Source organism: Pleurodeles waltl, chromosome 4_2 (assembly GCF_031143425.1).
Source record: "Pleurodeles waltl isolate 20211129_DDA chromosome 4_2, aPleWal1.hap1.20221129, whole genome shotgun sequence".
NCBI classification, from domain to species: Eukaryota; Metazoa; Chordata; class Amphibia; order Caudata; family Salamandridae; genus Pleurodeles; species Pleurodeles waltl.
The window spans coordinates 636,371,744-636,395,021 of record NC_090443.1 but is presented as its reverse complement, the minus strand read 5'-3'; positions in this window follow the sequence as shown (position 1 = coordinate 636,395,021).

Sequence of the window (23,278 nt, the reverse complement as noted above, 5' to 3'; positions counted from 1 at the left end):
ATTGTTTGTTTGAAAATGCCATTTTTTGAAGTAGGCATTTTCTTGCTTAGACCATTCTGTGACTCTGCTTGTTTGTGGATTCCCTGTCTTGGTCAGTTTGATAGTTGGGCTGTTTGAACCTCTCTCTAGACAGTGACACAAAAGGGAGATCAGGTGTAGCGTGCATATCCTGATGAGCCATCTCTGCTAGGAGGGAGGGGAGGAGTGGTCATTCGTACGTGAAAGGGTTGTGCTGGCCCTCACACAATGCGGTCACCAACCCCCTGGTGTGTGTCTGGGGCCTAGCCTGGGCAAGTTAGGATCTTGAGACAACAGAGACTTCTCTTTGAGGTAGGCCCACTTCAAAGGCAGAAAGAGATATAAGAAGAGCCCCCAAACCCCCTGAAAATTAGATCACTTCTGGAATCAAGAGGAACTTCTGCCAATGAGAAGAGCTGAGGAGAAGTGCTGCCACTGCCTGTGACTGTGCTCTGTTGGGCTATCCTGCAGTTTCTGCTTCTGCCTGTGAAAGGGGACAAAGACTGGACTTTGTTCAGCATTCATGCTTGAGAAGAATCTCCAAGGGCTTGAAGTGAGCTTGCCTCCTGTTGTTGAAGTCTCAGGGCCATCAAAGACTCCCCCTGCTAGCACCCGAACTCTCTGCTGAGACCCCTGCACTGCCAAGTGGTGACTTATCCAGTTTGTGGGCCCTTGAATGGTGAAGTTGGCAGATAAGAGCTGAAAATCCACACACAGACCGCTGTGCGGGGAAAATGTTGACGCACCTTCGGTGACGCTGTTGATAAATGACGCACCGCCTGCTTCGTGGCTGAAATCAATGCTCCACCTTCATCGCGGCTGGAAGATCAATGCAACGCAGCTGGAGAAATGAAGCACAACACCTGCTAATGGAGGTTGATAACAACGTAAACCCCATGCAACTGGATTTTCGACGCAACATCGCTGGGTGCAGAAAATTAACCCAAAACCTGCCCAGACTCGAGGTGCCTGTCTGGATCGATACATCGCTCTCTTGTGGGAGAGAAGAAACGACCCGACCGGAGGAGGAATGACACACGGTCTCGCCGGCGAGTGAGAAATCAATGCATCGCTTGCCTTTTTCAACACATACTCGCCCGTGTGGCTTTATATTGACGCTACCGGTGTACTTTTGTGAAATAACAGTAGTCTCCCTGTTTTCTAAGGATTAAGGTGGTCATTACAACCCTGGCGGACGGTGTTAAAGTGGCGGTAAAAAAATTGCAATTACGACCGTGGCGGAAACCACCAACAAAGACAGCCACTTTAACACTCAGACCGCCACGGCGGTACAAACAAACAGCGCGGCGGTCACCGGCAACAGACAGGCGGGAGACAATGTACCGCCCACACTATTATGACAGGCAAATCTGGAACCTTTTCCGGGGCGGATACACCACGGATAAAAACACGGCAGAAATAGGAATTTCGAAGGGAAAACGCTCACCTCTACACATTCCACGAGGAACGAGGACACCATGGAACCGGAACTCCATATCCTACCTGCGATAGTCTTCCTGCTCCTCTACTAGGAGCACGAACGCCGGCGGCGAAGACCACGGTGAGTACTGCACCTACGACACAGGGGAGGGGGAGGCAAAAAACAGGGACACACACACGCAACATCCCCACCCTCACCCACTACAACACACACACTAATGCATATCAATACATCACAGTTACACACCCCAAACCCCCTCGGAAGAATGCAAAGACCAAAGAAAATGAGTGTAACCATCGGAATATGTTACAAACAAGTAGGCAGAAATATATATATATATATACAACATGTACAAAATATATACCAGGCATAGAAGTCCAGGTACTGCACAAAGAAAGTCCGTGGAACACTGGGACCACACAGTATGTGCAAGGCCCACACAAGATCCCCGACCATGACGGAGAGAACACTGCAGGGGCATCAGAGAGCAACAAAACAGGCACCTCAGGGGGAGGGAAAGGCGGGCCACCTCAGCCACTTGAGTGCACGACGCCAAATCCACGATGGGGCCACATGCCCACTGTTCCATCCTGGGGAGTGCAAAGACACAGTCACTCAAGTCTATACAGTGGGTGGGTTGCCCACTGTAACATCCTTGGGAGTGAAAAGCCACAGGCCCTCATTCTGACCCTGGCGGTCTTTGACCGCCAGGGCGGAGGACCGCGGGAGCACCGCCGACAAGCCGGCGGTGCTTCAATGGGGATTCCGACCGCGGCGGTAAAGCCGCGGTCGGACCGGCACCACTGGCGGGGTCCCGCCAGTGTACCGCGGCCCCATTGAATCCTCCGCGGCGGCGCAGCTTGCTGCACCGCCGCGGGGATTCTGACCCCCCCTACCGCCATCCAGATCCCGGCGGTCGGACCGCCGAGATCCGGATGGCGGTAGGGGGGGTCGCGGGGCCCCTGGGGGCCCCTGCAGTGCCCATGCCACTGGCATGGGCATTGCAGGGGCCCCCGTAAGAGGGCCCCTACATGTATTTCACTGTCTGCTGCGCAGACAGTGAAATACGCGACGGGTGCAACTGCACCCGTCGCACAGCTTCCACTCCGCCGGCTCGATTCCGAGCCGGCTTCATCGTGGAAGCCTCTTTCCCGCTGGGCTGGCTGGCGGTCTGAACGAGACCGCCCGCCAGCCCAGCGGGAAAGTCAGAATTACCGCCGCGGTCTTTCGACCGCGGAACGGTAACCTGACGGCGGGACTTTGGCGGCCGGCCTCCGCCGCCCGCCAAGGTCAGAATGAGGGCCACAGTCTCTAAAGTCTCTACAGTAGGTGGTTTGCCCACTGTTCAATCCTGGGGGAGTGCAATGTCACAGTCCCTCAAGTCTCTACAGTGGGTGGCTTGCCCACTGTTCAATCCTGGGGAGTGCAAAGCCACAGTCTCACAAGTGGATAACAGTCTCCACTGGTTCTGGAGGGGGCATGGTGCCCAGAGTGCTTCATCCTGTGAAGGACAGAGGTAGTGGATGGATGTCTCCACTTGTTCTGGAGGGGGACGGGGGCCCAGAGTGTTTCATCCTGTGAAGGACAGAGGTAGTGGATGAATGTCTCCACTGGTTCTGGAGGGGGACTGGTGCCCAGAGTGCATCACTCACCCCGTGACTGACCCAGTTGCGTCAGTGCCCCTGCCGCTCATGGTCTAGCGGTGCTTGATTTGGCGGTGCACTGTTCAGCGGTGCTTGAGTTGGCGGTGCCCTGTTCAGCGGTGCTTGAGTTGGCGGTGCCCTGTTCAGCGGTGCTTGAGTTGGCGGTGCCCTGTTCAGCAGAGCTTGAGTAGGCAGTGCCCTCTTCAGCGGTGCTTGAGTTGGCCATGCCCTGTTCAGCGGTGCTTGAGTTGGCGGTGCCCTGTTCAGCGGTGCTTGAGTTGGCAGTGCCCTGTTCAGCGGTGCTTGAGTAGGCGGTGCCCTGTTCAGCGGTGCTTGAGTTGGCGGTGCCCTGTTCAGCGGTGCTTGAGTTGGCGGTGCCCTGTTCAGCGGTGCTTGAGTAGGCGGTGCCCTGTTCAGCGGTGCTTCAGTTGGCGGTGCCCTGTTCAGCGGTGCTTGAGTTGGCAATGCCCTGTTCAGCGGTGCTTCAGTTGGCGGTGCCCTGTTCAGCGGTGCTTGAGTAGGCAGTGCCCTGTTCAGCGGTGCTTGATTTGGCGGTGGCCTGTTCAGCGGTGCTTGAGTTGACGGTGCCCTGTTCAGCGGTGCTTGATTTGGCAGTGCCCTGTTCAGCGGTGCTTGAGTTGGCGCTCCTTCATGGCCCAGCAGGGCTTGTGCTGGCGGTCCTTCATGGCCCAGCGGGGCTTGTGCTGGCGGTCCTTCACGGCCCGGTGGGGCTTGTGCTGGCGGTCCTTCACGGCCCAGCGGGGCTTGTGCTGGCGGTCCTTCACGGCCCAGGGGGGCTTGTGCTGGCGGTCCTTCATGGATCAGCTGGGCTGGGGCTGGCGGTTGCCTCCTGGGCAGCTGGGGTGGGGCTTGCGGTGGCCTCCTGGGCAGCTGGGCTGGGGCTGGCGGTGGCCTCCTGGGCAGCTGGCTGGGGCTGGCGGTGGCCTCCTGGGCAGCTGGGCTGGGGCTGGCTTTGGCCTCCTGGGCAGCGGGATGATGGCGGTCTTCTCCGCCGTGCAGCCCTTCCCAGTCTTGCCGGGTTTCTTGTGGCCCTTCCCTACCTTGGAAGGTGTCACAGCTGACTCCACACTCCCACCGGGACCCGTGGGAGCAACTTTGGTGGCTGGAGTCTTCCCCCTCTCCCGCCGGGCACTGGCCAACTTCTGATGCTTCACAGGTGGGGGTCTGGCTGTGCTGTGGCTCCGTGCCACACTGGCTGTCCTGGTGGCCGGTGCACTCCACATACCTGTGACTACAGGCACCACTGGTCCCGGAGATGTTGTGGCTGAGGTGCTACTTCGGGAACTATGAGATGGACTGGGTGGGGGAGGTGTGGGAAAAAGGTCAAGGCTGAGCAGGAAAAATCTTTTGGACACACTGGGATGGGTAGCTGGAGGGGGTTTGGGAGTGGAGGAAGAGGTGGTAGTAGTAGGAGGTGTACGTTTGGTGACTTTGGGTGCAGGTGCATGTGCTGGAGGCTGTTGTTTGGTGGATGGCTGTTGGGTGGGTGTGTGCCTGCGTTTGTGTATCTTGGGAGGGGGCGTCACAGACACACTGGGAGAGGACACAGGGGATGTGTGAATGGTAGTGGGGTGGTGAGTGCACATGAGCGGGGTGTGCTGGTGGGTGTGCTGGTGAGGGACGTAGTGGCTGTAGAGGTAGTGCATGCAGGTGTGAGTGTAGACGAGACTTGTGGTTCTAAAAATTCTGGACCCATGTAATTTACTTTGCCACAGCAGTACGATTTTAGTATCAAAAGACCGATAATGACTAGTACACTAAGCATGAGCATTTTCGCTCAATTCCAGCAGCGTTTTCACCTCGAAATCACCATTTTCGTCCTGCACTCATGGCTCCCATTTTATACACGGCAGCCATTTTTAAAAGTTGCCCTCACATAGGCTTATAATACAGTCAGATTTGATTCCAAGGACACGTACACCTTGATTGACTTTTCTCTGACCTGGGCAAGCTGGAACCATTGCCTCAGGCCAAACCTGTTTGGTCAGTCCCTCTCCCAGTGGCCGAATCAGATAGCATCAAGGCACACCATGCCATAAAACCCTTATTATCGCTCACACACCCTGCCTAATCTTGCTCACACCTGCACCTGCTCTTTTCTTCTTCTTACTTTACGAGGGGGAGGTGCCCGTTTTTATTGGGGGTCCACACTTATCTGATGTAAAATACTAGGCCTTGCCGGGTAATTTATTATGGGTTGGATGACATGAAATATGAGGTTTCATCATGACACTGTTTTTTCCTTTGTAGTGAAAACATGTGAATGACCAACCAAAATGTCAAGAATGTTTGCCTGAAGCTTAAAAAACTGTATATAAGGAAACCTGACTTTGCATTGAAACACAGTCTCCTGAGAACATACAAACCGTGCTGTTGTACTTCTAGGACGCTTGTCACTTGGTTGCAGCCAATAAATTCGATCTTTGACTTCACCTAGAAGACTCTGAGGGGCATATTTATACTCCGTTTGCGCCGAATTTGCGTCATTTTTTTCGACGCAAATTCGGCGCAAAACTAACGCCATATTTATACTTTGGCGTTAGACGCGTCTAGCGCCAAAGTATGAGGAAAGAGCGTCATTTTTTTGCGTGAATGCCTTCCTTGCGTTAATGAGATGCAAGGTAGGCGTTCCCGTCTAAAAAAATGACTGCGACGCAAATGCGTCGTATTTTTACTCCCGGGCCCGGGAGTAGGCGGGGCAAAAAACCCCGCATTTGCGCCGGATTTTAGCGCCTGGGTCAGGGCAGGCGTTAAGGGACCTGTGGGCTCAAAATGAGCCCACAGCTGCCCTCCCATGCCCCCAGGGACCCCCCCTGCCACCCTTGCCCACCCCAGGAGGACACCCAAGGATGGAGGGACCCATCCCAGGGACATTCAGGTAAGTTCAGGTAAGTATAATTTTTTAATTTTATTATATTTTTTTTTGGCATAGGGGGGCCTGATTTGTGCCCCCCTACATGCCTCAATACCCAATGACCATGCCCAGGGGACATAAGTCCCCTGGGCATGGACATTGGCAAGGGGGCATGACTCCTGTCTTTACTAAGACAGGAGTCATGTAAATGGCGTCTGGGCGTCGTTAAAAATGGCGCAAATCGGGTGGAGGCGATTTTTTGGCGTCAACCTGACTTGCACCATTTTAAGACGCCCTAACGCCATTTTCCCCAAAGCCGGCGCTGCCTGGTGTACGTGGTTTTTTTCCACGCACACCAGGCAGCGCCGGTCTGTTAGCGCCGGCTAACGCCATTCAATAAATACGGCGCCCGCATGGCGCTTCAGAATGGCGTTAGCCGGCGCAAAACTTTTTGACGCTAAACTGCGTTAGCGCAGTTTAGCGTCAAAAAGTATAAATACGGGCCTGAGTTTCTGTGGTCTGAATCAGGAAAGTACCCGAGGTCTTTGGGTGTACCCTGGCACCGCTGGGTTACCGGATCAGTACCGGTTCTGAAAAACCCAGTACCTCAGTTGGCACCCAACGTGGGGCGATACCAGCGGTACCGGTCCAAGCCTGAGGTCCGTGGGGAGCTTCGTGTGAAAATTCTGGAGGAAGGCCGCCACTTCATCGACCCCTGCATGTCGACGTGGTCCGAAAGTCTTTGCTGCGAGGTTCCCCGCTTCCCAACGGCTACGAAGGACTGCTGCCCTGGCTATCGCCCTGATTTGGACCCTTGATGTTTGGTAGAGCGAAACGATAAGACGAGTCTTCTGGTGACGTCATCGATATTTTCAGTTAAGTAGAAGTGGAGCGTCTCCCAGTCCTTAGTTGGACACTTGGTTTGGTCCTTAAGTTGGACATTAGGTTTGGTATCCCTTTGGGATCACTTTGATTTGGAACTTGCAAGTACCAAAGCCGAAGGACTCGTATATTCACGAGACTATCGTAAACGATAATCCTTTGAAGTTTGAAGCTAGACTAGTGAGCGAAGATGCCTGGTCTTAGCAGACTTGGAAATTTGTTTTGTCTTGGTTGTAAAAGGGACTCCCGGTTGGAGGACTCATGTCCGGTTCCTTCGATTAGAACTCCAACCTATGAACTATATGTGAAGCACGGATTGGGCCCCATCACGTTTAATAAAGTATGGGTCCGCTATTCTTGGAAATAAATGTCTGTGAGGCTGTTTTTGCAGTTTTTTGGAACACTATTGAGAAAAGTTTTCTTTTCTCTTGTAAATATGACTTACAACTAGGATCTGCAAACGGTTCTGTAAGTAAATTGCGACGGCGCTATTTATGAAAAATGGCTAAAGCGCGCTGTATTGTGTGTACTGAGTGTTTTCTGTTTATATCTGAAATGAGCTCAATGTGTGTTTGTGGGTCTTCTTGATGTTTACAGTTTGTTAAGTAAAATGTTGGTTAATTAATATTAAGTAGAAACTTAGAAAAAATCCAGAAATGAACCATGTGATGTGCTAACATAGCTATATGTTGCTCTTTAATTTATAGAATGAGCAATTGTGCACATATACAAAACTGCCATTAAATACTTAATAAATTAGAAAACACATTCAATAGATATAAATAGGGCCCCAAAAAAAAAACGAAATTATCTATTTTTGCAACAAAAAAAAATACATTTACAGCATTTTTCTTAGATGCATTGTATTAGATGTTCACAGGCAAACTTTTCAGCTGCAGTATATTTGATAGGAATGTTCAATTCAGCCAGCACTTTCCCAGTTAAACACGGGTGGAATTTTGCATAACCTTCCTTTTAAATGAAAGTGGCGCAAAAATGTGACGCATTTCAAGTTAGGCTTATGCGCTTAGGCTTGTGAGTTAATGTATCCCAAATAATAGGCAAGGGATGCAGCTTGCTTTTATATGTAGAATTATCACAAAAAAAAGAATATTTTTTTTTTTTTTTTTTAAAGAAAATTATTAATTATGGAAAAATTATTTAAAAAATAAGTGCCTTTCAAAATCGTTTTTTAATATTTATAAAGCTTAATACCTATACTATGACCTCCTACCATTAAAATTTAATTTAAGTTATGTTGACCCGCTAAAATGACATTTGTATGTGCAATTTTCCCTTGGCGCAGGAGCAAACAAGCTCATTTCTATAAAGTATAAGTTAATATTTTCAATGGCTGACTCATGGATTGTGTAATAGACATTCTGGTAATGCATATTATGCAAGAAAATTGTAGGATATTTATTTTTTAATGCCTAAAATATCAAAGCCGATTTTGGGCAAAAGCACTGTTTAAACTGCATTTTCTTTCATTCAGAGTACGTTTTTAAAGTGTCTCAGGCTTCAGTAAATGCATACATTTAGGTTTGATATATATTTGCAGGTTGTGCCTTCTTATGATTCAATGAGTCAATGTGCCAGTACAAAGGCTTGTTTTAATATCAAGGTTGAAGGTTCTAACTTCAGCTGGGCCTACTGAGACGTTCATTCATTCGAGGTTGATGAAATATGTACCATTGCATGGGATTGCAACAAACATTTATTCTAACAACTGGTATGTGTGTTATTAAGGTTTGTGAATTATTCACAGTAAATGTAGTTTAATAATCTGGAAATAGAGATTATTTTTTTAGGGCCTAAAAAGGATTTTTTTTTTTTTTTTAAAGTGAGTGAATTATTGCAGGTTAGAAGGAAAACAGGAAGGCCTACTGTCTTTGACAGATTCAGAGTGGCAGAAGCTAGGAGAGCTACAGAGGCTGGCTCAAGTCACGATGCTGAGATGCTATCTTTAGTTTTCCCATAAACAATGGAGGAGGCTGTCATGTTGACACTTGTGACCTTTTAAATTAGGGCCTTGTCTCTGTGAAATGCAGAATGACCCTACGGGCTTCTAAAAGTGGGATTTCTGGTTTCTCCAGAAGAACATCAATACAATTAAAGAACTTAATTCCAAAGGGAAAATATTAAAAAAAGGGGTTTCTTCGAAAGTCCCAACATCATGTTAAATGCTCTGCAGAACTGATACATTTGTGTCTCCGCTCTAAAAAAATAAAATGATGCCTGCTAGTTGCTTTTATTTGACAGAAAACGAAGTGTTGCATTAAGTCTTAGACAGAAAAGAAGATGCAGCCCTTTTCTAAAATTTTGAAGGCTACATGCCTTAATGAGAACGATTTGCCAATTAAGACTTATTTTTCACAGTGGAAATTGTAGGTGCCAAATTAATATGGAGTGTCAGTGTAACAATTTTTACTTTTAGAAAGGTAAAACTAAAGTGGCTTGATGTTGCGAAGTAACTGACAAGAGGGAAACAGTTAAGTAATGGAAATTTATTTTCATGTATTTGGTCCTATCATGAATTGTTCTTGCTGGTCCTGTATGTTAGAAGAGAAACAGTAAAGTTATATTTGACAGCAGATTTCCATTGCCTGGTGATCTACTGTCAAAAGGAGGGTAAGGATTTTAAACCTGACAAATTAAACAGGCCCAAATATTGGGTTTTGGGCTGCAGGTTTATGCATAAAGTACATGACATGGTGTTGTGTGTCACCGCTTATTCACACATGCTATTGTTTTGTCTATGCTTTTTGTGCTTGATACACAGCAAGTATATCTGATGGCTTGACATTTTGTGCGTTTTTATTATTTTTTATTTGTTTTTTTTTGCATGTTTGTTGCTGCTTTTGATACTATTACAAGCTCCCCTGTGTTGTGAGGGGATGGTCATGACGATGCCCATCGCTACGCAACAGTTGGTTGAACTTGTTCTGGTTACTAAATTCCACAGATAATGATATTTCATGCTGTGAACATAAAAGACAACACTTCACCAGTGCATGTCTATTTGGCTATAATGGTATTGAAGGAAAATAAAAAGAGATATACAGGATTAAAGTGTGTCACCTGCAGTTAATCACGTTACTGCCCCTTCCCTTAAAGGAACAGGCAGCCCTACATTTATGTAGCCTTGATTGGACCTAAGGATGAAATTATAGATCTGTGACTCAAGGTGGCCTAATTTCTATATTACATTAGTTAATGATGTTCTGTTTCCTAAGTAGCATATGGCTTTTGTTCCTTAAAAGAAAACCAGGTTTTCATTTTTTCCTGAAGAAGGAACTGAAACATTAGCTAGGAGTACCGTATATGGTGTAGTCACCAACGGTAGAGTTAAAATTTGTGTAACTTTGGCCTTTGTGTATCACCCGTACTCTCGGTGTTGTGTCACATGCCTGACTATCACCCAAATAATTTTTTTGTTCTTCCTATAGATTTTTTCTTTTGTTACTTCCCCTGACCAATGTCGCATCATGCTTAGTTATTGAGATTTTAGCTATGTCCTAGTCCCATTTCTCTTTTTTAAATTCCTTTCACCAGTCAGACCTTTTTATTATTATTGATGTATTGTTCAGGTTCACATTTCCAGACTGCAGTGATGTACCAGGGACCCCCATGTTATGTATAATTCCCTTTGGTATGACCAGACTGGTTTTCAAGAATTTGCCTTAGGCCTGCTTCAATGTTTTCCAGCCTGACTGTCAGAGTAGCGATAGACTGGTTAACTGACTCAATATTATAGTAAGACAAGTTTTCCATCTCAATAGGAGATATCTTATGTTTACCTTTTTGAACATGACGAATTTTCAATGTCTATTTTAATTTGGTTTTCGGTTCCCTTCTGTTCCTGCTACTTTAATTTTTGGTGGGATCAGATGTGTCCTAATCATGCAAATATCAGGACCCTCTAGTTCTTGTCTTTTTGTTTGCACATTTGACTATTAGCCTGTGTATTGCATAGTGCACCTGATGCACAGTTTTTAAAGGAAGGTTTCTACATGTCCCTGATAATCAGTATCATGTGATTTCTCTATTGAGATGTTCTAAGGTAAGGAGGAACACCTAGACTTAATCATTGAGGCAAATATGTGTTTACCCCATTAGACAATGCCACTGTGTGAGGAAATCCATTCAGATAGAATTCTCATGTAGCTATAGATGGCAGAGAATAATGGAGAGAACCCAATTAAAGATGCTAGAGACCCTGTTTTGCCCTTCTGCCTTTGTCTTTGTATTTTATGCCCATGGTGTATGGCTACTCCTTTGAAGATTGCAGACCACCTGCTTGCAGTCCCCTTGTTAAAAACCATGAACTGTTTTTGTACTAAATTGAAGGGAACTAACAACTGTGGCACATTTCCTACGTCACTAGATTCTGCGGGTATCAAGTCATAATAACCTGCAGGACATTGATTTAAGCCTAATTCCCATCAGTGACAGCTACAGATGAAAGACGGACGTCTTGGCCCTACAGTCTCAGCACCCCGAAAGTAGCAAAGCTGGACAGCGATCGCCAGCGCATGGTATCGTACTTGCTCCATCAGACGGCGTTGGACATCACAAAACCAAAGTTTCAGTGTAAAAGAGCTAAAGAGAAGGATTCCTGTTGTTGATGGCAGAGCTGTTTTGAGGTTTCATTTCTCTACCTGTCATGTGCTGGTAACCTCTGACAGTGTGCAATCCCTTGAGCCCCTTGGCCTGAGTTTTGGCCACACACCCCCTTTTTCTTTGCTCCAACGGAAGAAGGGCAGTGCACCGGAGATTTCAAGTTTGGAAAAAGGCACTATATTGTGGTGCCCATGAAAGAGCAGCTTGAGCGTCCTCTGACACTAAATAATGAGTGTTGGAGTCTGAAACTGCTGCTGAGCTTGAGCTATTTCCCAATTAATGGTGCTTGGATCTGCACAAGATGATTTGTGCCCTTGATCAATGAAGAGCACATTGTTTGTAGTGTCTGCCACAGAGGAGAGACACTGGTGCATTGCTTTAAGACATTGAGACTTTCGAGTGAGCTGTGGGTGTTTGCCAGGAGGGCACTCCAACTAAGCAGTACTTTTCTCACGAAGAGGCCTGAATTGAGAGGCCCATGCGAAAGAAAACAACAAAAGAAAATTTGATGGACAATAGAAGCCTGCCAGAGAGGCTTTTTGAACAGACTCTGGGCATAGTTGGTTTCACAAGAGGTTTCCGTGTGATTGTATAGACTAGGTGTTAGGAGACTGAGGGCCTCATTATGACCCTGGCGGGCGGCGGAGGCCGCCAGCCAGGATCCCGCCCTCCAAATTACCGCGCCGCGGTCAAAAGACCGCGGCGGGTATTACGAGTTTTCCCCTGGGCTGGCGGGCGGTTCCAGTAAAACCGCCCGCCAGCCCAGGGGAAAACGACCTTCCCACGAGGATGCCGGCTCGTAATCGAGCCGGCGGAGTGGGAAGGTGCGACGGGTGCAGTGGCACCCGTCGCGTATTTCAGTGTCTGCAAGGCAGACACTGAAATACTTTTCGGGGCCCTCTTACGGGGGCCCCTGCCGTGCCCATGCAATTGGCATGGGCACGGCAGGGGCCCCCAGGGGCCCCGCGACCCCCCCCTACCGCCATCCTGTTCATGGCGGCTTTCCCGCCATGAACTGGATGGCGGTAGGGGGGGTCAGAATCCTCATGGCTGCGGAGCGCGCTCCGCAGCCATGGAGGATTCCAAAGAGCAGCGGAAAGTCAGCGGGAGACCGCTGACTTTCCGCTTCTGACCGCGGCTGAACCGCCGCGGTCAGAATGCTCATTGGAGCACCGCCAGCCTGTCGGCGGTGCTCCCGTGGTCGGTGGCCCTGGCGGCCACCGGCCGCCAGGGTCAGAATGACCCTCTGATTGTTTTACTGGCATTGTTTTAAAGTACTATTCTGTTTAGTAAAAGCAGAATAAAGTCCATTTTCTGTGGAAAGAGTACCCCCTTTTCACCTTAGAGCATTGATGAGAGTCATCACTGTTCCACCTGAACATACCAAAATTACTGAAATGCAGAGGAGCCCTAAAAATGTTACTAGATAATTTTAGGATTTGCTTTTTGGTTGGGGTTGTGAAAAATTATTATTTCATTTGTAATAGTGGTCACTACTTTCTCCCGTTGTCTATATGTTCTTAATAACGTGTTTTCTAGTGTCTTTTAAACATGACGTTGTCATTTATGGGTGGGATTGTTTTTCTCTACTCAATTGACTTCTGCACCCACTTTCCAACCTATGTCTTTTCCTACTATTGTTTCTTTGCACTCTTTTCACCCTTTTCCTGAACATGAGCAGGTTAGAAGATCAGAATTCGTAAGCAATTCTTTTGTACAGCTTCTGCATCAACACTAGTTAGTAGTGAACATCACTTATTGTTGGGAGTGTTTATCTTATGCCACCTACTGCAGATAGAGGTATTCCTTATTTTGTCCTGCCATATGTGGCCTTTTGTGCTACTTCATGTTCGAGGAGACCTGTCCAGAGAGAGTTACCAAGTACTAGAATTTTGCTCCAGCAACATCTTCATGGCCTTATAAACATAGAGCTGGACTCAGATTAGCATGAGAATAGGTTTATTGCCTATGTAAGGGCAAAAGGAGGGTTTGTGGTTCTAAAAATTCTGGACCCATGTAATTTACTTTGCCACAGCAGTACGATTTTAGTATCAAAAGACCGATAATGACTAGTACACTAAGCATGAGCATTTTCGCTCAATTCCAGCAGCGTTTTCACCTCGAAATTGCCATTTTCGTCCTGCACTCGTGGCTCCCATTTTATACACGGCAGCCATTTTTAAAAGTTGCCCTCACATAGGCTTATAATACAGTCAGATTTGATTCCAAGGACACGTACACCTTGATTGACTTTTCTCTGACCTGGGCAAGCTGGAACCATTGCCTCAGGCCAAACCTGTTTGGTCAGTCCCTCTCCCAGTGGCCGAATCAGATAGCATCAAGGCACACCATGCCATAAAACCCTTATTATCGCTCACACACCCTGCCTAATCTTGCTCACACCTGCACCTGCTCTTTTCTTCTTCTTACTTTACGAGGGGGAGGTGCCTGTTTTTATTGGGAGTCCACACTTATCTGATGTAAAATACTAGGCCTTGCCGGGTAATTTATTATGGGTTGGATGACATGAAATATGAGGTTTCATCATGACACTGCTTTTTCCTTTGTAGTGAAAACATGTGAATGACCAACCAAAATGTCAAGAATGTTTGCCTGAAGCTTAAAAAACTGTATATAAGGAAACCTGACTTTGCATTGAAACACAGTCTCCTGAGAACATACAAACCATGCTGTTGTACTTCTAGGACGCTTGTCACTTGGTTGCAGCCAATAAATTCGATCTTTGACTTCACCTAGAAGACTCTGAGTTTCTGTGGTCTGAATCAGGAAAGTACCCGAGGTCTTTGGGTGTACCCTGGCACCGCTGGGTTACCGGATCAGTACCGGTTCTGAAAAACCCAGTACCTCAGTCTGGGAGGGAGGAGGGAGACGACGACGAGGGGGACACAGTGGAGGCAGTAGATGTTGGTGTGTCTGCATGTGTGTGTTGTTGCGTGAGTGCCTGTGTGATGTGTGGTGCTTATGTTTGCCTGAGCTTCCCTTATGTGGTGAGGTGTGTGCAGGCTGGTCTGATGGTGTGCTTGAGATAGGCAGAGGTACAGGGGATTGGGTCTGGGTGGAGGAAGTTGGAAGTGGTAGGCTAGAGACGGGGACAATGGCTGCCATCAGTGCTGAGGCCAGAGTTTGGAAAGCACGGTGAAGGGCCGCCTGACCAGAATGAATGCCCTCAGGGAATGCATTAGTTTGTTGCAACTGCCTTTCTACACCCTGGATGGCAGTCAAAATGGTAGACTACCCAACAGTGAGGGACCTGAGGAGGTCAATGGTCTCCTCACTGAGGGCAGCAGGGGTGACTGGAGCAGGGCCTGAGGTACCTAGGGCGCAGCGGGCATGGGGCGAAGGCTGAGGGGCTGCTGGGAGGGCGGTGCTGGTAGGGGGGGTGGCGGCTGTACCTGTAGATGCGGGGGGCACAGATGTTGCTGCCACCACAAGGGAGCTCCCATCAGAGGACGAGTCCGTGTCGCTGGTGTCAGCTCCTGTCCCCGCCGTGGAGCTCCCCTCGCCCTCCGCCCCATGGTGAATTCCGAGTCTGTAGTCTCACCCTCCAGGGCCATGTGGGATGCAGCTCCCTCGTGCTCAGGCGCCACTGCTCCTCCGCCTGATGATGCTAATGCACACAAGAACAGGAAGACCACAAAAAGAGGAGGGGAGACAGAAGAAAGACATGTTGAGTGAATGGATTACCGCTACCGTTGGCGGACAAGACAGACACAGAAGCCCCCTGCACTACGCCGCGCTCTTGGGCTCCACAGTTCAATTCCTGGGAAATGGCCTACAAGGCTATGGACGACATCTGCACACATAGATGACACAGGGGCATGAATAGCTGTGCTTGCCACTCTACAGAGGTGGGGTGGGGTGCCACAGGGCCTACCTTACGGAGGGGCCTAGCCTACAGAACTCGCCCTGGCCTAGGGAAACCCACAGCCCTCCTCCCCCACCCAGACAACTCCACTGCGTGCAAATTCAGCAGAATGAGAGTGTACTCACACCCTTGTGTCTGCTGTGATGCCCTCAAGTGCCCATCCAACTCCGGGTAGGCCACCACCAGGATCCTGAAGATCAGGGGGGTCATGGTGCGACGGGCACCCCTCCCACGTTGGGAGGCCATCCGCAGCTGAGCCTTCGCCATCTTCTTGCTTCAGCGGCGAATGTCCTCCCATCTTTTACGGCAGTGGGTGCTCCGTCTGTGGTAGACCCCCAGGGTCTGCACGCCCTTGGCGATGGCACGCCAAATATCTTTCTTCTGGTGGGTGCTGACGTACATGAAATGTACAGGGGAAGAAGAGAAGTCATTACCAACTGCACCGTCAAAGTGAGTGGCCCCCATCCCTTCCCTTGCCATGTGGCACATGCATTCACCGTCTTTCACGCACGCAGCACTCTGCCCCCTTCCTTCTTACATCCAGCCCTCTCCACACAGGCATAGCCCATACATCATGCTCCCAGTGTAGTTACCTGTTTGTCTGGAGTACCGTAGAGTAGCGTGTACTCGGGGAGGTCCCCATCCACGAGTTTCTCCAACTCCTCCAATGTGAAGGCAGGGGCCCTTTCCCAGACACTCGAGCCATTGTCTCTTCCAGACCGAGGTCACAGCAGCACTTGCAGTGTAGGTCCTCTCCTGTCGAAGATCAGGTATCGAGTGATTGAACAGATAGAAAATGGCGGTCATGTCCACGGCGGTGCGTACCGTCACCGCCAGCGTACATCGTCATTGGCACCTGGGACCCATAGAGTCCAATGTTAACCAATGCAGCATTGCGCCGCGGTCTTCGACCGCCTACTGCGACGGTGTACAATGCCAGCGCAGTTACCTCCCATTGTCCCACTTCAGAGGTCAGGCAGCCACCATTTCAGGGGCCCACATGGCTTCATTTTCAACTGCGTCACACATACCGAGGCCTAGACTCAACACATATACAGGCCACCCTTTGTGTATGATTGGTGTTCAGGGTAAACTGTGGGTACGTACCTCTGAGTTGTTTGACTCTGTGCTTGCTGTTGTCCTTCATAGGCACCGTCCGCTGGGACATGTGAGGAGATGGCGGCATCCTTCGGTGTACCCACCGTTGGTGGACCTGCCGACAATGGAGGAGTGACATTTGATAATCACCTACAGGCTTGACCATGCCTCAATCCAGGAACTGTGTACCCAGTTGGAGCCAGACCTGATGTCAGCAATCCGCCATTCCACAGGAATCCCCCCTCAAGTGCAGGTGCTGTCAGTGCTCCATTTCCTTGCAAGTGGGTCTTTTCAAACAACAGTGGCCATTGCATCAGGGATGTCCCAGCCTATGTTCTGAAAACATGTTGTCCAGAGTGTTGTCTGCCCTACACATGTGGAGCTACATCGTTTTCCCTCAGGTGGAGGATTTGCCTACAGTGAAAGGGGATTTCTATGCCCAGGGACATATCCCCAACATCATAGGTGCCATTGATGGGACATATGTGGCTTTGGTCCCCCCCCACAGGAGTGAACAAGTGTACAGAAACCGGAAGAGTTATAATTCTATGAATGTACAGATGGTATGTTTGGCAGACCAGTACATCTCCCATGTGAATGCCATATTCCCTGGCTCAGTGCATGACGTCTACATCCTGCAGAATAGCAGCATCCCTTATGTGATGGGTCAACTCCAGAGGTACCGTGTGTGGCTATTAGGTGAGCACCTGGAAGCAAGTCAGTGGGAATGGTTGTCTGGATCTGGGATTATCCCTCCAGGTTAGTGTGTGTCTAATACTTGTCCCTCGCCATTTGCAGGTGACTCTGGTTACCCCAACCTGTCATGGCTACTGACCCCAGTGAGGAATCCCAGGACAAGGGCAGAGGAACGCTACAATGAGGCACATGGGCGAACTAGGAGTGTGATCGAGCGGACCTTCAGCCTCCTGAAGGCCAGGGTCAGGTGCCTCCATATGACAGGTGGATCCCTATTCTACTCACCAAAGAAGGTGTGCCAGATCATCGTGGCCTGCTGTATGCTACACAACTTGGCTTTGCGACGATAGGTGCCTTTTCTGCAGGAGGATGGTCCAGATGGAGGTGTTATTGCAGTTCTGGAGCCTGTGGACAGTGATGAGGAGGAAGCAGAGGAAGAAGACATGCACAACAAGGACTCAGTGATCTAGCAATATTTCCAGTGAGACACAGGTATGAATACAAACCTGCCTACTTCATGTACTTTAACACTACTACCTCTCTACTGTCTGTCATTTTCACACAGTGTGTGGTCACTGAGTTGTCATTTTCCCTTACGGTTTCAAAGATTTGGGTCCCACTATGTAATATCTGCTTAGATTCCTCATGGACTAGAGCTGTGTGACATAGGTATGTTGACATTACTATTTTAAAAAAACATTTTGTCACTGTAATTGCTAATACACTATTTCGAAATCACAGACAGACTTCAGATCATTTTGTGCTTTAGGTGTGTTTATTTAAATGCTCAAAATTGAAGGATGTAGTGAAATGGTGAGGGGTGATGGCGGAGGAGTGTCCATGACAGAGTCCAGTCTATTAGTCTCACAGGTGCATTGCCCATATGGGCATAGGAAGTGGAGCTGGGGCAGTTTAATTATGGACAGGGTGACAAAGTGGGACAGTAGGATGACAATCAGGGTTGTCTCATTTCTTGGCGGGGGTCTTGGCATCGTGCTCTGTCTTGTTCCTGGATCTCCGGGACCGTTTGCGGTGTGGTTCTCCCTCTGCAGGGGGTGGGGTGCTGGTGTGGTGGTCCTGTAACGGGGCGTCCTGTCCACTAGCGCCGGCGGAGGTTGTGGGCAGTTCATTGTCCATACTAGTGTCAGGGGCCCCTTGTAGTGCCACAGTGTCCCTCCTGGTGTTGAGTACTTCCTTCAGCACCCCTACAATGGTGCCCAGGGTGGAGCTGATGGTTCTGAGTTCCTCCCTGAAGCCCATATACTGTTCCTCCTGCATGCGCTGGATCTCCTGAAACTTGGCCAGTACCATTGCCATCGTCTCCTGGGAGTGGTGGTAGGCTCCCATGATGGAGTAGAGGGCCTCGTGGAGAGTGGGTTCCCTTGGCCTGTCCGCCCCCTGTCACACGACAGCCCTCCCAGTTCCCCTGTGTTCCTGGGCCTCCATCCCCTGGACCGTGTGCCCATTGCCACTGCCCCCAGGTCCCTATTGTTGTTGGGGTGGTGGGTTATCCTGGGTTTCCTATAGTGGTGGACACACAGCTGATTGACGTGTCCTGGGGACGGAGGTATGGGCCTGCTGAGTGGGTGCTGTGCTGGTGTTTCCAGAGGGGGGAAGGTCTGTGGTGGCCTGTGCCTGTGTGAGGGGAACCGACTGTCCAGAGGTCCCCGATGGTCCGGGCTGGTCATCTAGATCCAGTTGGATAGAGGTGCTGTCATCACTGTGGGCCTCTTCTGTTGGCGGTGTTGACATGTGTGGACCCTCCTGTCCGGTGACGTTGGGTAGGGGTCCTGCAGGGGTATAAAAGGATGTTTATTAAATCTGTGTGTGTAATGGTGTGCAATGGGTGGGTGACCGTGTACCCCAGTGCTTGCATTCCTGTGTGGGAGCTTGTATGATTATGGTTTAGGGGGGTGTATGGGTATGTGCAGTGGGCATGCTTTGGTGATGTGTGTCCATGCTTTGTTGTTGCATGCAGGGCTTGGTGTTGGGATTTGTGGTTTGTGATGTTGGGACATTTGTGAGGAGTAGGGGTGCTGGGGGTGAGGGTGAGGGTACGTGATAGCATGCATGAAGGGTGGGGATGTAATAGTAAAGCTTTGACTTACCAGAGTTCATTCTTCCACCTACTCCTGCGAGGCCCTCAGGATGCAGAATCGTGAAGACCTGCTCCTCCCATGTTGTTAGTTGTAGGGGAGGAGGTGGGGGTCCGCCGCCAGTCCGCTGAACAGCCTGGTGGTGTCTTGAGACCACAGAACGCACCTTCCCCGTAGGTCGTTCCTCCTCTTCCTGATGTCCTCCTGATTTCTTGGGTGTTGTCCCACTGCATTGACCCTGTGCACTATTCTTCGCCATAGCTCCATCTTCCTTGCAATGGAGGTGTGCTGCACCTGTGATCCGAATAGCTGTGGTTCTACCAGGACGATTTCCTCCACCATGACCCTGAGCTCCTCCTCCGAGAACCTGGGGTGTCTTTGCCATGCCATGGGGTGGTGTGGGTGATGTGTGGGGTGGAGTGTGTAGTGATGTGTGGTGATATGTAGTGGTGTGTTGTGTGAGGTGCGTGGAAGTTGTGTGGGTGATGGTGCTGTGTGCCTGTGGATGCTGTTGTTCTTGCTGGTGGTGTTTCTCTCTGGCCTTCTCTCGGTAAATTTGTCGTAGGGGTTTGTGGGTGATGTGGGTGTATGTTTTATATTGTAATGGGTGTGTGGGAGTGGGGTGTGTATGTGTATCAGGTGTGTGTATTTCGAATTGTCCAATGTGGCTGTGTTTTGTAAGAGTGTGTGTATTTTGAGCGTGGCGGTGTGTACCGCCAATGGAATACTGCAGTTGAAAGACCGCCGCGTGGATTCGTGTGTCGTGATAGTGTGGGTGTATTTCTGTTGGCGTGACGGTGTCGGTTTTGTTATCGCCAGTTTATCACTGACCTTTGGTGTGGCGGACTTGTGTGGGTGTCTGAATTTTGGCAGATTCCGAGATGTGGGTCATAATAGCTGTGGCGGAATTCCGCTGCAGCGGCGGTGTGTTGGCGGTCTTCTGCACGGCGGTAAGCGGCTTTTACCGCCAATGTTGTAATGACCGCCTAAGACCCTTATTATTTTGAAAATTCGTTATTTGACTTGTGTATGTTGGATTTTTGTGGTTTTGTCTTGTTTTTTTTAGCTAAATATTACCTATTTTTCTAAACCTCTGTTGGGTCATTTTGTAGGGTTTTCACTGAGTTACTGTGTGTTGGTTCAAACACTTTATACATTGCTTCCTAAGTTAAACCTGCCTGCTTGTGCCACGCTACCAAAGGGGGAAGAGGGGGTTAACTAAGGGTGATTTTCCTTTACCCTGACTAGAGTGAGGGTCCTTGCTTGGACAGGGGTTAACCTGACTGCCAACCAAAGACCCCATTTCTAACATTAGAACTCTGTGCACTTTGTCAGTGCTAGCTAGCAGTACTGTTCTTGTATTCCCTCCCTAACTGGTTAGAATTGGCTTACACCTGTTTCACATATTTAATTTACTTCTAAGTCACTTGCAGAGTGGTATACCATATACCCAGGGCCTGCAAATTAAATGCTACAAGTGGGCCTGCAGCAGTGATTATGACACCCTCTTAAGTAGCATTTTTATATATCTCAGGTCATTGCAGCCTTTGTGTGTACCTGGCAAAAAAAACATTTTGCCAGGTCTAAACTTTTCTTTTTAATACATATAAGTCACCCCTAGGTTTGGGCCCTAAACAGCCCACAGAGCAAGATGCAGTGAATTTAAAAAGTTGGGCATGTACCTTCAAGTTTTACGTGCCCTAGTAGTAAAGCACTCTTATATTTGTTTTTCATGCAAGCAAATCTGTTTTTTTTAGATTCATGGTCCATAAAACAGTTGAAACAAATGAATACATACAATGGTATAAAAGTTTCACAAATATTAGACCAAAGTACTTCAAAGCAAAATAATGTAATGCAATGCATCCATAAAATAATTAAGGTTCAAGTTTAAAAAAAATCTTTGAGGGCCTCATTTACTAGGCCATAGTGGCACACTGTACCCCAGAAGTGTCATTTTTTTTTCACTGCGATGGCGCAGCGTGCCATCCCACATTTACAATGCCATAAAAAGCTACATGGCGTGGCTTTTCAGTGCCTTGTAAATATGGATCCCTTTCTCTCATAACATAAAGATGTGACGCAGACAATTGCCCAAACTGCCCACACTACATGTGACATGCAGGTGGGGCATAGGGCTGAGAGACTGCAAACATTTATGCATGGGAACCAATATGACAATGCCCTACCAATAGGAAGTCAGTGATGTCACATTACAACTAGCACAACACAGACACACTAATTGTACAATATCTAATTGCAGAGGACGATGGCTCTCCTGTCGATCTGCCTGTCCTGGACTACCCTGATGACCTGAATGACAGGCTGACAGCTATCAGCCAGGAAACCCTCCAAGATGTTCTGGGAACCCTCCAGACACCACCTCCTGTCGCAAGGAGGAGCATTCAGGTAGCAGCCATCTGAGAGGAGCCACCCACCACCCCAGTAGTACAATCTGCCAGCTCAAACACAGCTGAGGACTCTGATGACACAGGGACCACCTTTGAGAGGACAGTAGTGGGAGTACAGCAGGAGCTGGCCAAGGAGGTGCGGGTGGGGATGCAAACTATGGCAGCCAGCCTTGAAGGGATGCGCATGTACATGATGATGTCCGCAGAACAGTCAGCAGCCATACAAGTCACACAATACCTACTGCAAGGAGTCCAACAGTGTGTGAGGGACCTCACCACTGATGTGAGGGAGTTTTCACAACACCTGCCCTCCCAATCTTGCAGCTGCATGCCTGACAACAAGCTGGACACCATACACTGGGAACTGGCCTCCCTCAGGGCAGACATGGTTGCCTACCAGAGGGATGTTGCTGCCATACTCAATAATCAGCAGCTCCTCCTTGCTGCCATTATGCCATATGTAGTTCCACAGATGGCAGCTGCCGGGAATTAGGAGTCCACTTCTCAAACCACTGAAGTGTGTGTTGCCCCTTCAAACCCACCACCACCACCAACAAGGGCAGAGAAGATGACACACACATCAGAGGATGAAGATGTGGAACAGACCGTATTCACCCGTAGGAGTACTCGGTAGCACCAGCCCATTCCACATGGGCACTGATTTTCCTTTGTCTTGTGCTTGATAACATGCCAGTGTTGCTACAGTTGGTGACATGCACTCTTCACCGACACACTGTTAACCTTACCACTATGGACGGCAATTGTCTCTCACTACTCAATTGGCAATTCATGTTCCTCTGCACTGAATTAAACTTCATCTCAGCATGTCCAATGACATGTCCCTCAACCTTGCACTTGTGTTGCATCACAATAGAATGCTTTACACTATTACGGTCACAAACCTGGACTATGTAAATATTGCACTACAGCACTTTAAAATAAACAGCACCTACCCAAAACTGTGTCTCTTGTAATGTGACATATTTACTTTGCTGGAGATTTGTAACACATGTAACATGCCTATAGTCACAGAGTGACAATACCAGAGTGCAGAAATAATGTGGGCAAATACTAACACACAAGGGCCATGAATCCTAATTATTCAGTTCTGCATTTGTTTCATTTTGTAAGCAAAAGCAGCACAAACCTGCAAATAATCATTGTATTTTGTAAGTTTGCGCTGCTTTGGCATCAAAAAATTAGGCAAATGCAGCGCAATAATAGTATATTTCTGGGCCAAGGTATCTAGAAGATGAAACTCAATGCTGGCCACATCCCCTACAAGAAAGTCATTGTGTATGTGACATTTGCTTTGCTCTCACCCACAACATACAGCAGGAATGGCTGTGTAAGAGTGTTTGGCCAATAACGTCAGCTGGAGTACAATTAAAACACATAGGCGTGAATTTTATATGCTTGACCTCATCTGAAATTGACGCTACTCTGTTTAGCAGTGTTCACATGAACATCAGGCTGCAGGCAGACGTCCCACAGTGCTCAACATTCAGACACAGGACCCAAACTATGACATCTTTAAAACCACACCTAGTTGTCCAATACATGGGAACAATAGTTACGTTGAGTGGTGGGTACAATGGATGGCAGATGC